The following is a 12,737-nucleotide window of genomic DNA, read 5'->3' on the forward strand; positions in this document are numbered from 1 at the left end:
GCAAGGTATGTTAGCACATCCCTAACTTTAAGCCAGGGGTGGGAAAACTACAGCCCATCAGGGCTTTGGATCCAACACGCGGGATTGCCACCCCCCGTGGCGCCGTGGGCCCCGTGCTGCTCCCAGAAGCAGACGACATCAAGTCCCTGTGGCCCCTTCCCCAGGGGCCGCAGGGACATGGTGCCGGCCACTTCTGGGAGCGGCGCAGGGCCAGGGCAGGCTGGAAGCCTGTCTTAGCCCCGCTGTGCGCCGCTGCCACCCTGGAGCCGCTCAAGGTAAGCGGTGCCGGCGAGAGCCGACACCCCGAACCCCTCCTGCACCCCACACCCCTGCCCTGAGCCTCCTCCCACACCCTGCACCCCAACCCCCTGCCCTGAGCCCCTTCCTGCACACCACACCACACTCCCTCCCACACTCTGCACTCCCTCCTGCACCCCAACCCCCTGCCCCAGCCTTACATTCATGGCCTTGCATGCAATTTCTCCACCCAGATGTGGCCCTCGGGCTAAAAAGTTTGCCCACCCCTGCTTTAAGCACATGTGTAACCCCAATGGGACATCTCCCATGCTTTGAGTTAAACACCTTACTGAATTGGGAACCAGATGCTGGGTGATCACAGTAACTGCACGCTTGTATTCGTATTTACAGAATCTACCTAAACTCGCTATAAAGGCAGAGATGAAGACACACTCCTGGCGACACCAGATCTTTGTCGTGTCGGCTTTGCTGACAGCTTGAGTCACAGTTTAGATAAAGACACTTATCTTTAGCTACAAGCTGTGGAAAACTCTGTTACCTCTGATTACCAAACAGCACCTCACCTCTTGCCTGATGCTCCCTGCCACTGGGAACCTAGCGTACATTGGGTGTTTGAAGGACAAGGGAGTTTGAAACATGAAACTTCCAGCAAAGGGGGAAAGACCGTGCTGTGTGGGGGTTTGGAAGAGTCAGTGCTGTTTTAGGGTATGTGTGTATAAGAGAGGAAAAGAAAACTAGTGTCTATTGCTAGTCGCTTTACTACAGTCACTGGAGTTAAAAGTCCATTGAAATTAGGGGATACCCCAGATGCAGGCTCTGTCTAAGAGCAGAATTCATCTTTGGGTTGGCTATGTAACACTGTGCTGCTGGGTAGGTCATTGGCAGTGGGGAAGCAAACCTGAGACCCATAGATCTTAAAGCATACCACTCTACTGCCTGAGCTAAAGAGCCAGCTCTGGTAGCCAAGCCTAGAGCAGGTGCATCAATAGAGCTGGTCAAAAATGTTCCAGCAGAAAATGCTCATTTGGGAGAATTGAAAGGTTCCAAGACCGTTTGCCAGGTGGGCTGCCTGGTTCCCCGCCCTGGCCAGCTCTCCAGCTAAGCAAGGCATCCAGGCATCTGGAGAGTGAGAAGTGAGGGTGGCCTTACTTCTGCGCTGCTGCTGGCGTTACCTTCAGATCTGGGAGCCTGACCAGCAGCTGCCCTCCAGCTGCCCAGATCTGAAGGCAACAGCACAGAAGTAAGGGTGGAAATACCACGACCTCCGTACCCTTGCCACACACCCCGCCCCACGGCTCTGTTTTGGGTTGGGACCCCCCACGGTTACAGTACCATGGAATTTCAGATGTAAATCTCTGAAACTGTGAAACTTATGATTTTTAAAATCCTATGACTGTGAAATTGACCAAAATGGACCGTGAATTTGGTAGGGCCCTAGCCACGAGGCCCCATTCTTGGCTGGTCCCGACATTACCATAACAAACTAGATCATTAATCATAATGTCAGGATTTCCATTCTGGGCTTCTGTCGCTAGAGGTTAATTATTCAACTGTGACAGTTCACACCAGGCTGAAGTATGTTAAACAAATCTTCAGCCCAGGAACATGCTGATCATTAATCTATTGTGGAATGAAGCTGTGTGGATGTGTTCAAGTAAGAAGAGGTCAGAAATTGCAGCTCATCAGCACTGGGTGCTGCTCTCCTTAGAGACACTGTAGCTAAAAAAGTCCACAAGCGCATGATTCAAAATCAATTGTTCAGACAGCAAGCTGGTCTGTAATGCAAAGAAAACCCCAAAGACAGCCCACGTGAGAAGGCTTTTTAGGAGGGCCAGGGTTATGTTTTTGGTGCTATGGATGGTCTTGGGGCTCAGATTTTCCCTGCACATTCTGTGTCTGGCCTGGGATGCCTAGGACCTGCCATGACAAAGGCTCTAGAGCTTGGTCCAAAGCCTCTTGATGTCAATGAGACTTTTTCCATTGATCGGACCCTATGGCTTTGCACTGCACTCATCCTGGGAGATGTCTCTCAGCAGTTCACAACACAACGTGTTTGCTACCAGCAGGGCAAGCCCAGGAGCCATCAAAGGCCAGATTTTCCCAAGAGCTCAGTTCCCATTTAGGAGCCTGTAGAGGAGTGGACTCACCGCTGGTGCCCCCCTCGTAGTCTCCTTGTCTAGCACCCCCTGCTGACAGCTGCTCCAGCCCTGCAGTCGTGCCTCTTGTCATGACTCATCCCTCCGGCCAGGTCACTTTAAAGTCTCCCCCTTCCGGGGTAACAGAGTCCAATAAACAAGAGTCCGGTGGCCTCCCGTCAAGTCTTCAATTGAGTCTGGACCTGCTAATACTTCCACCCTTGGTCTCTGGGATCTTCATCCTGCCGTGTTCAGTGGGACAGCTTGGCAACCCAGGCCCCCCTCTATCTGTTCCAGCACCGGGACCTTGGAGCGAATAGGCAAGACCTGGCTATTCCGACTCCCCTCAGCTTCCTCCTTGGGCTTCCTCCTCCCTCAGCCAAACAGCAGGCCTTTCCCTAGCGCCCTCCTGGGCCCACTGTGTACCTGTATTCTTCTCAGGCGCCGCCACCACCCCTATGGGTTCACCCTTCTATCAGGGCAGGGGCTCCCCAGGCTCCTGCCTGGAGTTCCCAGACAAACCCCATATGAAAATGCAGACTTCAACCACTGCCTCACCCATTCCCAGCTGTGTCCAATCATTGCAATTAAGCCACCTGGCCGGGATCAGCTGGGGGATAATTGCTGTATCACAGGCCAAGCTGAGCCTGACTCCCCTGAAAGGGCCAGCCAGCCTGAGACAGCCCCAAAATGAGTAGCTGGCTTTTCCAGAGAACTCAACAAGTTGGGGGCCCGTGGCATGCTGAGCACTTTGAAAGTCCAGCCCCAGTTGTGGGTGTGGAGCCCTTTGCTGGCCTAAGTGCTCAGCAGTCGCTGACATACCACTTGGGAGATTAGGATTCATGCGCACCAAGAGCAAGTGCTGGCCAGATCTTTGTGGTTATCCCATACTCAATTTGCAACCTGCCATATCAACTGAGCAACCAGGAACATGCATGAGGGGCCTCAGTTTAATGCTTCATCTGAAGGACAGCATGGCTCACCACCCAGCATGCCACACGCTCACCCTCCACCCCAAACCAGCATTGAATCACAGTAGCAGCATTAAGCCTAGCTTCTTGGGGCACAGATGTTACCACCTGGCCTATATCTAACAAAGCCTTTACACCAGTGGTTCTCAAACCTCATTGCCCAGTGACCCCCTTCTGACAACAAATACTAGCACATGACCCCAAAAGGGGGGACTGCAGTCTGAGACCATCTGAGCCCCACTGCCCCGGGGCAGGGGGGCCAAAGCCTGAGCCCCACCACCCTGGGAGGAGGGGAAGGGGGGCCAAAGCCCAAGCCCAAGGGCTTCAGCCTCATTGTCCAGAGCTGAAGCCCTCGGGCTTGGGCTTCACCCTGGGTGGTGGGGCTTGGGCTTTGGCCCCAGGCCCCAGCAAGTCTAACACCAACCCTGGTGACCCCATTAAAATGGGATCGCGACCCATGGTTTGAGAACCGCTGCTCTCTACCAACTCTGTTCTCAATCCCCAGCATAGGAAGTGGATGTGGGGCACCAAGAGGGGCCATTGAAGTGCATTTTATTATGGCTACTCTCTGCTAGCCCTGGGCCATTGGGGACCATCAGAAATTGAGCAAAAGCTAGAGCATTCCTTGAAGCTGCTCTAACTTACACCAGGGACAAGGCAGGTCACTGCATAATCACAGGTGGCTTAAATCCCCCTTTTCCTCCCCTCCTTGCCCCAGATGCAGGCATGGAGTATCTGAGACTCAGACCTGGTGTGCTGGGCTCTGTTAGCTGCAGTGTGTGGATTTGTTCCATTCTGTCTGAGTTTCTGGTAGGGAAAGAGACTCTGTCTAGCATGTCTCTCCTTTTAAATTACATTTTGTTTCTCACTCTGCTGTGCCTGCCACCCTCTCAGAAGCACGACAATATTTTTTGCCCCTTTCCTCCCTTAACAGTTTTGTCCTTTTTTTCCCTTTCGGCAAACACTGATTTATTTGTTTGTCTGCCTTCCTCATAAAGTGTGAGACAACATGCCTGCGCCAAGCTCACGCACTTCCAAGCTTATTAAAACCACCGTCAATGTCATGGCAGCCTGGGGAAGCAGATCTGTCAGCTGACTTGCGTTCCTTCTGCTGGCAGGATGGATAGCTTTGCAGCGGGACAACAACATTGCATGGACATGCACTAACTAGCTATTGGCTACATTCATTTCTCAGCAACCGCGTTGTGGGTTTTAGAATATACATCTAGTAGACAGACGATAGACGAGAAGAGATGGAGAGAGACGTGATGGGACACAGATGTAGGGATCCTGCTCTCGGTATAAACCTTCAAGAACTCCACTGAAGTCAATGGAGTTACACTAGTATACGTCTACTGTGTATGAGATCAGACTCTAGTCCTCAGGGGAGAGTTCTACATGGATCAGAGTCCGTAGAAATAATGAGGCACGGAGCAAAGGAGCGACGCTGAGATCCGGATTAGGTTTGGGGTTACGTCCAGGATTCAGTCTACAGGACAAATCAGGGGTCAATTTAGCTGCACCAAGGTTGCACAAGCCATTCCCAAGTGACGTTAACGCCACATGGTGGAAATTGCACATGACTAACAACATCCCCCCGCAAATACAGCACGGGGAAATGCTGGTGAGCTCACTAACAGCAGGAAGTGTCAGAGGGAATGCCCCATGCCTCTCTTCCCTCCGACCCTGAAGAGCTGGGACCTGATCATTGTTCAGGATGCAGACAGGAATCCTGGGGTATTTGGGGTCTGTGTTTACAGCCCCAGCCCATTCAAGGATTTTCTTCTACTTAACCAGAACTCGAAGGAGAAAGGGGCCAGGTGTCCCTACCTCACGGGGAACAAAGGAAAAGGTGAATCTCTGCAGGGCTCAGAACAACAGCGAAACCATGCCACATCCCCAGGGCAGCACCAACCATCTGCCAGATCCCTTCTTGGGAAGCAAGGGAAGATGTGTGGTATGGGAAGAGGCAATGTTGTCTAGTTGGCGGAGCAGCGTACGCGGAGCTGGGACTCTTAGGTTCTATTACCAACCGTTGGAGGGAGTGTAATCTAGGGGTTAGAGCAAGAGACTGGGAAACAGGACTCCCAAGTGCCTTTTCCTGGCTCTCCCACTTACAACGATCTCCTAGCAGGACCAAGGGCGTGACTCGTGGCCAGTCAGATTAAGGTAGGGTGTACGGAGATTCAGGCTGTGCCAATAAGTAAGGGGAGGAGGTCTCACTAGAGGTCCTGTGTGTGAGGGTGGCAATTCCCCACTCCTGGTTTTATGGAGCTGAGTGGCAGGACTTTCTCTGTGTCAGCGTCTGATTGAAATAAAGCTGCTTCTCCATTTGCCCTGTAATGTCACATGTGAGATAGCTTTACCTGGGGACCCTGCCTCAAGATCTACGGTTAAGCAACCTTGAGCAAAGCGCTTTCTTGTGAATTTTGCAGGAACAAAATAGGCACAAACTATGGACACACTGGGCTGCAAAATCAGAGGCAAAAGCACTGCGCCCTTCTACATAGAGAGGCATCCTTGTGTTTTGAGAAGGTGCTGCTTAATTTGAAGCTATGCATTTACATCCAGATGCCTCTGCCTGGAGTTGCAAACAGTTCCCGGCCACCATGGCGCTTTGGCTAGTGTGTGTGAGAACACACAGGTAGAGGAATGGAGCCAGCCCTGCTTGGCTGGATGAGCCAGAGCCTCTCATAACGAGTAATGGGGACCAGCACTTCAATCACACCTTGGCCGCAACTCCACACGACCTGGTATATGACAGCAGAACAGGTGGGTGACATCAGTGCCACTGTAGTACGCATCCTGGATCTATCCAGGGCCCCATGACTAATTCTAGATGTGGCAGACATTTTTAATATTCCCCCATGAATATTCATGGACTGTCAACGATGAAAAAGGACCCTGGCTCTAGCCACTCTCCCCTGCCTGAAGGGATTGGCGGTGGGGTGGGGGGGAGAGAAGGAGAGTAAAACTTCACTAGCTGCACAGGGAATGCAGAGATCACTGAAGTCGATGGAGCTTTGCTGATTTACACCTGCTAAAAATCCAGTGTCAAGGAAAGTTGGACTGGTCCAGATCCAGTAACTGACCCAAGTCAACCGCCCTGAGATGCAAACCGGAACCGGGAACGTTTGCCGCCCTTCAGAAAAGTTTGAATAACCTCACTGACTAGTTTTCCAATTGAAGAGATGTATTTCTGGGCCCATGTACAATTTGCTGTCAGCTCCTCTATGGGATCGTGCCTTAGAACAACGCGGCCTGCGACACAGACACTCCCCAAACACCAGAGAAACTCAGCCCCCTCCCTAGGCCAGGTCAGGCGAAAGCCTGGATAAACAGGTAGGCCTGAGGTCGGTTCGCTTGGACTGAGTCAGGACTAGAAGGGGCAGGGTGCAGAGGGGGAACTGAATCCTAGAAAACTTCACCCTGAAAACATCCTGCCTCAGCCACCAGACACACAGAGCTAGGGACCAACAGTGCAAGTGGCCCAGCTGATCTCACTGGTTGGGTTCAAATGCAAGGAGACAGGCAGCCTATGAGATCATAGGAACTGCAACACACAGGGCTTTACAGAGTAACAAGCCAACAGTCTCAAACTGAATCCATCTGTTAACTATATACCAGGGATGAGGCTGGCTCCTTGAATCCCCCCCGCTATTTTCTATTTACACATGACTTGTTGCTTGGAGCTGGGGACGGACTTCCTGGATGGAGGAGTCAGGTGCTGTGCCACAGTTCGGCGGTTCTATTCCATCCCCAGCCTGGAGGAAGATCCAGCATTTCATGTTCATTTGGATCCTCACAATGCTAACGCTCCCTGGAAGGCTATTTTGGTCTGGATAGGTTTCTATACAGCGCTCATCGCCGAAGTCGCCAAGTGCCTCACATCAACAGCCAAACTCCCATTGGCTTCCATGGGAGCAGAGTCAGTCCCACAGAAAGTAAAACCATTTAAGTACTGGATTGTCAAGCCATTTATGGCCTGGTCCACAGCACACTGAAGACAATGGGAGTCCAAAGGGCTTCAGACCAAGCCCCTAATGAGCAGCACTCCCAGCAAATCCACAGTCCTCTTGGCCACAGTGTGTTCACTTGATGATGAGGAACAAGAGAAAAGGATTTGCTATATTCAGTCACGTCTAATATCCTGTACTGGGGATACTGGAGACTGTGTCTTTAAGGACTGAGCTTCCCAGATAGAGAGTCCGGGTGGGATTCTGTGAGTAACCTCTCCCAAGCACCTTAAGCTCTGAGGCCCAGATCCTCCAAAATAATTAGGCATCTAAGGACCCCTAAATATCTTTGAGGATCTGGGTCTGAGTGATCACTGGATACCAAAGTCAGTAACCGGTGCATCAAACCCCAAGTCACAGCCAGGCCCTCCAAGCGCCCCAGAACACAGAGCATGCAGAGGAGTGGGTGGGGGTTACAACAAGGCCTGTTTATAATTGCTTTTGCTGCCACCATTTCCTGGATTTCCGCCATTTGTGTCAGTTGCCTGGGGACAATCTCCCTGACTTTTGTACTGGGCTGTAAAATCATAGCATGTCATCAAGAGATGCTCCCCGGTTACAATCAGGGTGGGATTACCCATGAGCAGTTCCAAGGGTAAGGGGCATACAAACCAGCCCTTTGATTTATTGCTATTTTCTAACTCCTCATGCCTATGGGATCATTCCAAAGCGAAGGAGAAGAATAAGCAGGGCCACTATTTAACCTGTCAGCCAAGGAAATGAATGCAAAGGCAGCAATCTGTGCTGAGTACTCTGAACGGAGAAAGTATCCACACGGACGCTGACTCCAGATAAACTGCTCATCTGCCTCTGACGGGCCACACTTACACCTCCAGTAAGTGCATCTGCAGGTAACCTGGAACTAGCAAGTGCTTGCCTCTCCCAACCTCCTCTGCTGATTTGCTATTCATGATCCTGTCCTTCCGTCTCCAGAGAGATGCATGTGACTGGGGACTCCTTCCCTAGAAGCCTCCTGTGAAGTGCAAGGTTCTCAGCATACAATCCAACAACCAGCCTCTCTGAGCCGACACTTCAAAGATGCGTTATGATTAATTGCATCTCTGATTTCCTAGCTAACTATCACCCCGGCAAGTGCAAAGACACCCAGGGGACATTCCATCACCTTTCCTCCACTCTGATGCTCTCTGCCCAGCAGCCCTCAAGGCCAGAGGGCCAGGAACTGACCACTGAGTCAAGGTTCTTCCACCTTTCCCATGCACAAAGAAGCCCTGCGTGTCTGTTGCTGTGGCTGGCCAACTCCACTTTGACATGGACCCTGCCTGCACCTTAGGGGCAGCTGAGGATTCATTTGCCTCACCTTGAAACAGTCTTTGCACATTGGCTAATTGCACAATACATCTTTTTCCTTCTGGAAAGCTATCGATTTCCCTCATATATTTCGCCTCAATCGATTGATTTGACCAGCCTCCGTAACTCTCACTAAATTAGTTGCTATTAGTCTGTCGGTAGTTTGCTGCGAACCAGTTACTGGGTGGCCTAGATTTGCAGAAGCGTATGACTGCTGGGACACTTGCAGGCTCAGTGGGGAGGAAGCCCAGAAGGCAGCGTTGAGTTTTCAAAAGGAAAGTTAAGGTTCAAAATCTTAGCAAATCACGTGCCAGCCTTTAATGCAGGGGAAATCTGGTGCAATAAGAATTGCACCAACCTCAGTGCAACTCACGGCACCAGGCATAACGGATTCCTTGCAGTGGCTCTGCTGAGCAGCGGAGGCACCAAAAATTAGCTCTTTTTTCACCTGGGATGGCCCCTTTTTCACACGCACAACACGTAGCAGTTTCACATGAGCACACTTGTCCTTTGGACTGAGCAGTTGGCCAATAGTTGGGGCTTTGCAAGACATGAACGAGCGGCCTCTGCATGCTGTTGTGGCAATAACAGAGGCTGTATGATGTCCATTGACCCTTCTTCCTCGTCTCTGAGATCAGCCACAATGGGAAGGAGGACCCTGCTGCTGGGTCTCTCTCATATTGTCCCTGGCTGGTTTAATGGGGCCATTCAGAGTAGCAGGGGCTGCATGTGCTCCAGCCTCAGACATATACCAGCAGTTTCAAAGTATTTGCACCCCACTCATGATCCAGTCTGCTTCTGAGAGCACCACAGGGTTACGGGTTACAGGCCACATCCCCAACACTCCTCTTTCCTACCTGGTGCAGTTTTTAGCACCACCTGCGCTGTCCTCTGAAAGTGCCCAAGCAGGCATCAATTCCACTGGCACCTGTTGTCAAGGGTGCGGCGGTATGAGCCCAAACCTCCAGCAAATGTAGCACTGTAGCTCAGTGGAAACACACTCCTGGAGCATGGTGCAGGAAAGGAGGGGCTGTTGTCGGTGGAAGTGCGTGCTATTGTGGGGGGAATGCACCCGGCAGGTGGGGGAATGCCCTGCATGACAGGTGACTAATCATAGAATAACAGACGTGCGAGATGGAGCAGGCTTTGTCAGGCCCGGCTCAGTGGCCATGTAGGACTGTGCTCTAGCCCTGGAACGGGGTTCCCATCTCTCTCTGGGGCACGGTACTTCATACTTTAATAGCTGAGGAAGGACAGCCTTGAGATTAAGATACTGGACTGTGAGATCTGAGTCTGCTTCTCCGCTGGGCCACGTAATGCCTGCGTGACCCAGAGCTAGTCACTGCATCGCTCTGTGCCGCCGTTCCAGTGGGGATGGCAAAAATACTCCTGAGGAAGGATGGCCCAGGGGTTAGTGCTATCCTGGGACTTGGGAGAGCTGGGTCCAGTCTCCTGCTCTGCTACAGCCTCCCTCTGAGGCCTTGGGCAAGTCATTCAGGGCCAGATTGTTAAAGGGATTTAGGTGCTAAAGATGCAGATAGATGCTTAGTGGGATTGTTAAGCGGGAGTTAGGCACCAAGCTGCATCTTTCAGTGCCTAAATACCTTTGAACATCTGGCCGTTACTCTCTCCATTTCCCATCTGTAAAATGGAGACAATGGTGCTTCCCACAGGAACACTGGAACCGGTGAAGTGCTCAGATGCCATGGTGATGGGGCACAAAATCCTTAGATAACCCTCTCCCTGCTAGGAACGTTTTCCTGATTCTCAGCCTCACTCCATTAATCCAAACTAACCCCCCTAAAATAAAGGGGGCAGATCATTTGTCTGGTGAAACATCCTAATCATGGCTGAACATCTGGCCTGACAAATCATTTCATTGCTCTCCTCTGCCATGTGTAAAATGGGGATAGTCCCGACCCCTGCCAGATGGGGTGGCTGGGAGATGGATTAATGTCTATGAAGAGCTGGGAGATCCTCTGCTGGCAGGAGCTATAGAACCCCAAAGCAGCAGAAATACATTTGCCTACCTTACAGTGCAGCTTAGCTAATCGTGTGTGAAGTGCTTTGAGATTCTCAGATGAAAGGAGCGAAGTACAAAGTGTGTTAGAAGAAGGAAGACACAGAGTTTAAAAAAAATACTGCCATACATCAAACCACCGAAATCCCCTCGTAAGGAAACAATGGCTGAGAATCTCTCTAGCCATGCAAAGGGGCTGAAATGCAATTAAGAATCTGGTCCATTAAGTGTCTCCTAAAGCCAGGGGCCCAGATCCCAGCTGGACAAAAGCAGTGCAACTCCACTGACTTGAACAGAACTTGTCCAGTTGACAGCAGCTGGGGATCCGGCCCAGGAAATTCACAAATTTGAGCCCTGACGCTGCTGTCTCTGAACTCAGTGGGAGTTTTGCACTGGATTTCAATGAAAGCAGGACTAGGAACTAAGCAGCCGTGACACGTTTAACTATTTCAGCGCTGCCTAATGGATAAGGCACCAGGGGCATCCTCACCTCTGCGTTGGTGCCCCATGTCCTATGCCCTGTCTGCGATGCGGTCATTCCAGCAGCACTGTAATTGAAATACCATCCCACTGCACAATAGGCCAGGCCAGCCCCTATAGAGTTAACTCTTTTTGATTTAAAATCTAGAACACAGCAGGAACGAAGGCTTGGTATTGAGTGTAGCATCCCCTTCCCCCCTCCCAAGCTGCAAGCCTCAACCACACACCTCAGAGTCTTTCAGATCCTTAAATAAAAGGGAGCCTTTTCCATTCTGATTAACAAGAGAGTCTTCCCGGGAGACTTCACTGCTGTTTGTTCTCTGCCACTGGCTTGTTTAATTTACTGGCCCATTATAGCGGCTAAGAGAATGAAACCGCTTGGCTCCCTGCGGCCCCCTTGACACACACCTGAGCCCGGAACAAAGCCACCAGCCGCCTTCCCCGAATCCGTCGCGTTGTGACATCTCAGAAGATTGGCCTGTCCGAGGCATTTGTGGCAAACCGCATTCTCCGCCGGCGCTGTCACAGGTAGGGAGAGAATTGGCCTTCGGAGTAACAAGGGCCACACCTGCTACTCCCTCCCCTTGCTGAGGCCTTTTCATCTCCAGCGCCGCGAGAAATGGATTGTGTGATTGATTGAGATGGACAAAAACCACAAACCAGCGGCGCTCGCACAACCGCCCTCTCCCTCCTACGCCCCTGCATGGCTTTATTGCTTCTCCCCCAGCCCCCCGGTGAATGCGGGGGCTGGGCTGACCAGAGGAGAGAAAGGGAGACAATTGTACTAGAGCCCCAAGCTCAGGGCCCGCACCCAACTCTGCAATGTCTGCGTACATAAAGCGAAATGGGAAGGGGTGAGGCCCCAGTAAACATGATGTGCCAGGGCCCCACACGTCCCTCAATGGGCCAGAGCGGGGATTGGCTCCAAGTGCAATCACACCGCTGGCACCAATAGACATCATCTTTCCCTTACAGCAGGGGCTCTGTAGGAACCAGCCCAGCAAGATCTGCCCAGATTTGTTGGACCACCCCAGCACATGGGTACCATGATCCCGCTGCCTTCCTGGCGGCTTCTGGGCCTGCCTCTGGGCTCCCAAGCAGGGCTGCTGCCACGCTGCCCCCTCCTGGCAGGCTTTCCCCCACCAGGCATTGAAGCCTGGGGTTTTCCAGCTGCAGTGACTCAAGGGTCTGTCATTCTGACCCACTTCTCCCCACTCCTCCCATCGGCAAAGAGGCCCTTGTTCTCCAGCCGGACTCCTCTCCATCATTGGCAGCTCTCTGGTCCTCATCTAGCTGCTTTGCCCCATGTGCTTGGCCTGGCTTTTTGCTGATGCTCTGGAATAGGCTTCCCCTGTAGAGCCTGGCGGAGCAGCTGGTCTCTCACCTAGCAGTCCAGTCCAGCAGCCACCCACACTTGTGTCCCCCAGCTCCGGGTGCTGGAAAGCCACGCTGGAGTGGTACTGGGCACTGCGAGAGGGAAGGTGCTGAGTCACCCACCCCCCTGAGATAATGCCACGTGTGGATCCTGCTCAGGCTCCAACCTCGCCCT

General features: G+C 52.0%; 1 long non-coding RNA gene across 2 annotated transcripts in view; it reads right to left on the bottom strand.

Moving 5' to 3' along the window:
- LOC122462946 overlaps positions 1-12,737 on the bottom strand; it is a 53,149-nt gene that overhangs the window by 21,350 nt on the left and 19,062 nt on the right. The window lies entirely within an intron of this gene.

This window comes from Chelonia mydas, chromosome 14, assembly GCF_015237465.2.
Source record: "Chelonia mydas isolate rCheMyd1 chromosome 14, rCheMyd1.pri.v2, whole genome shotgun sequence".
NCBI lineage: Eukaryota > Metazoa > Chordata > Testudines > Cheloniidae > Chelonia > Chelonia mydas.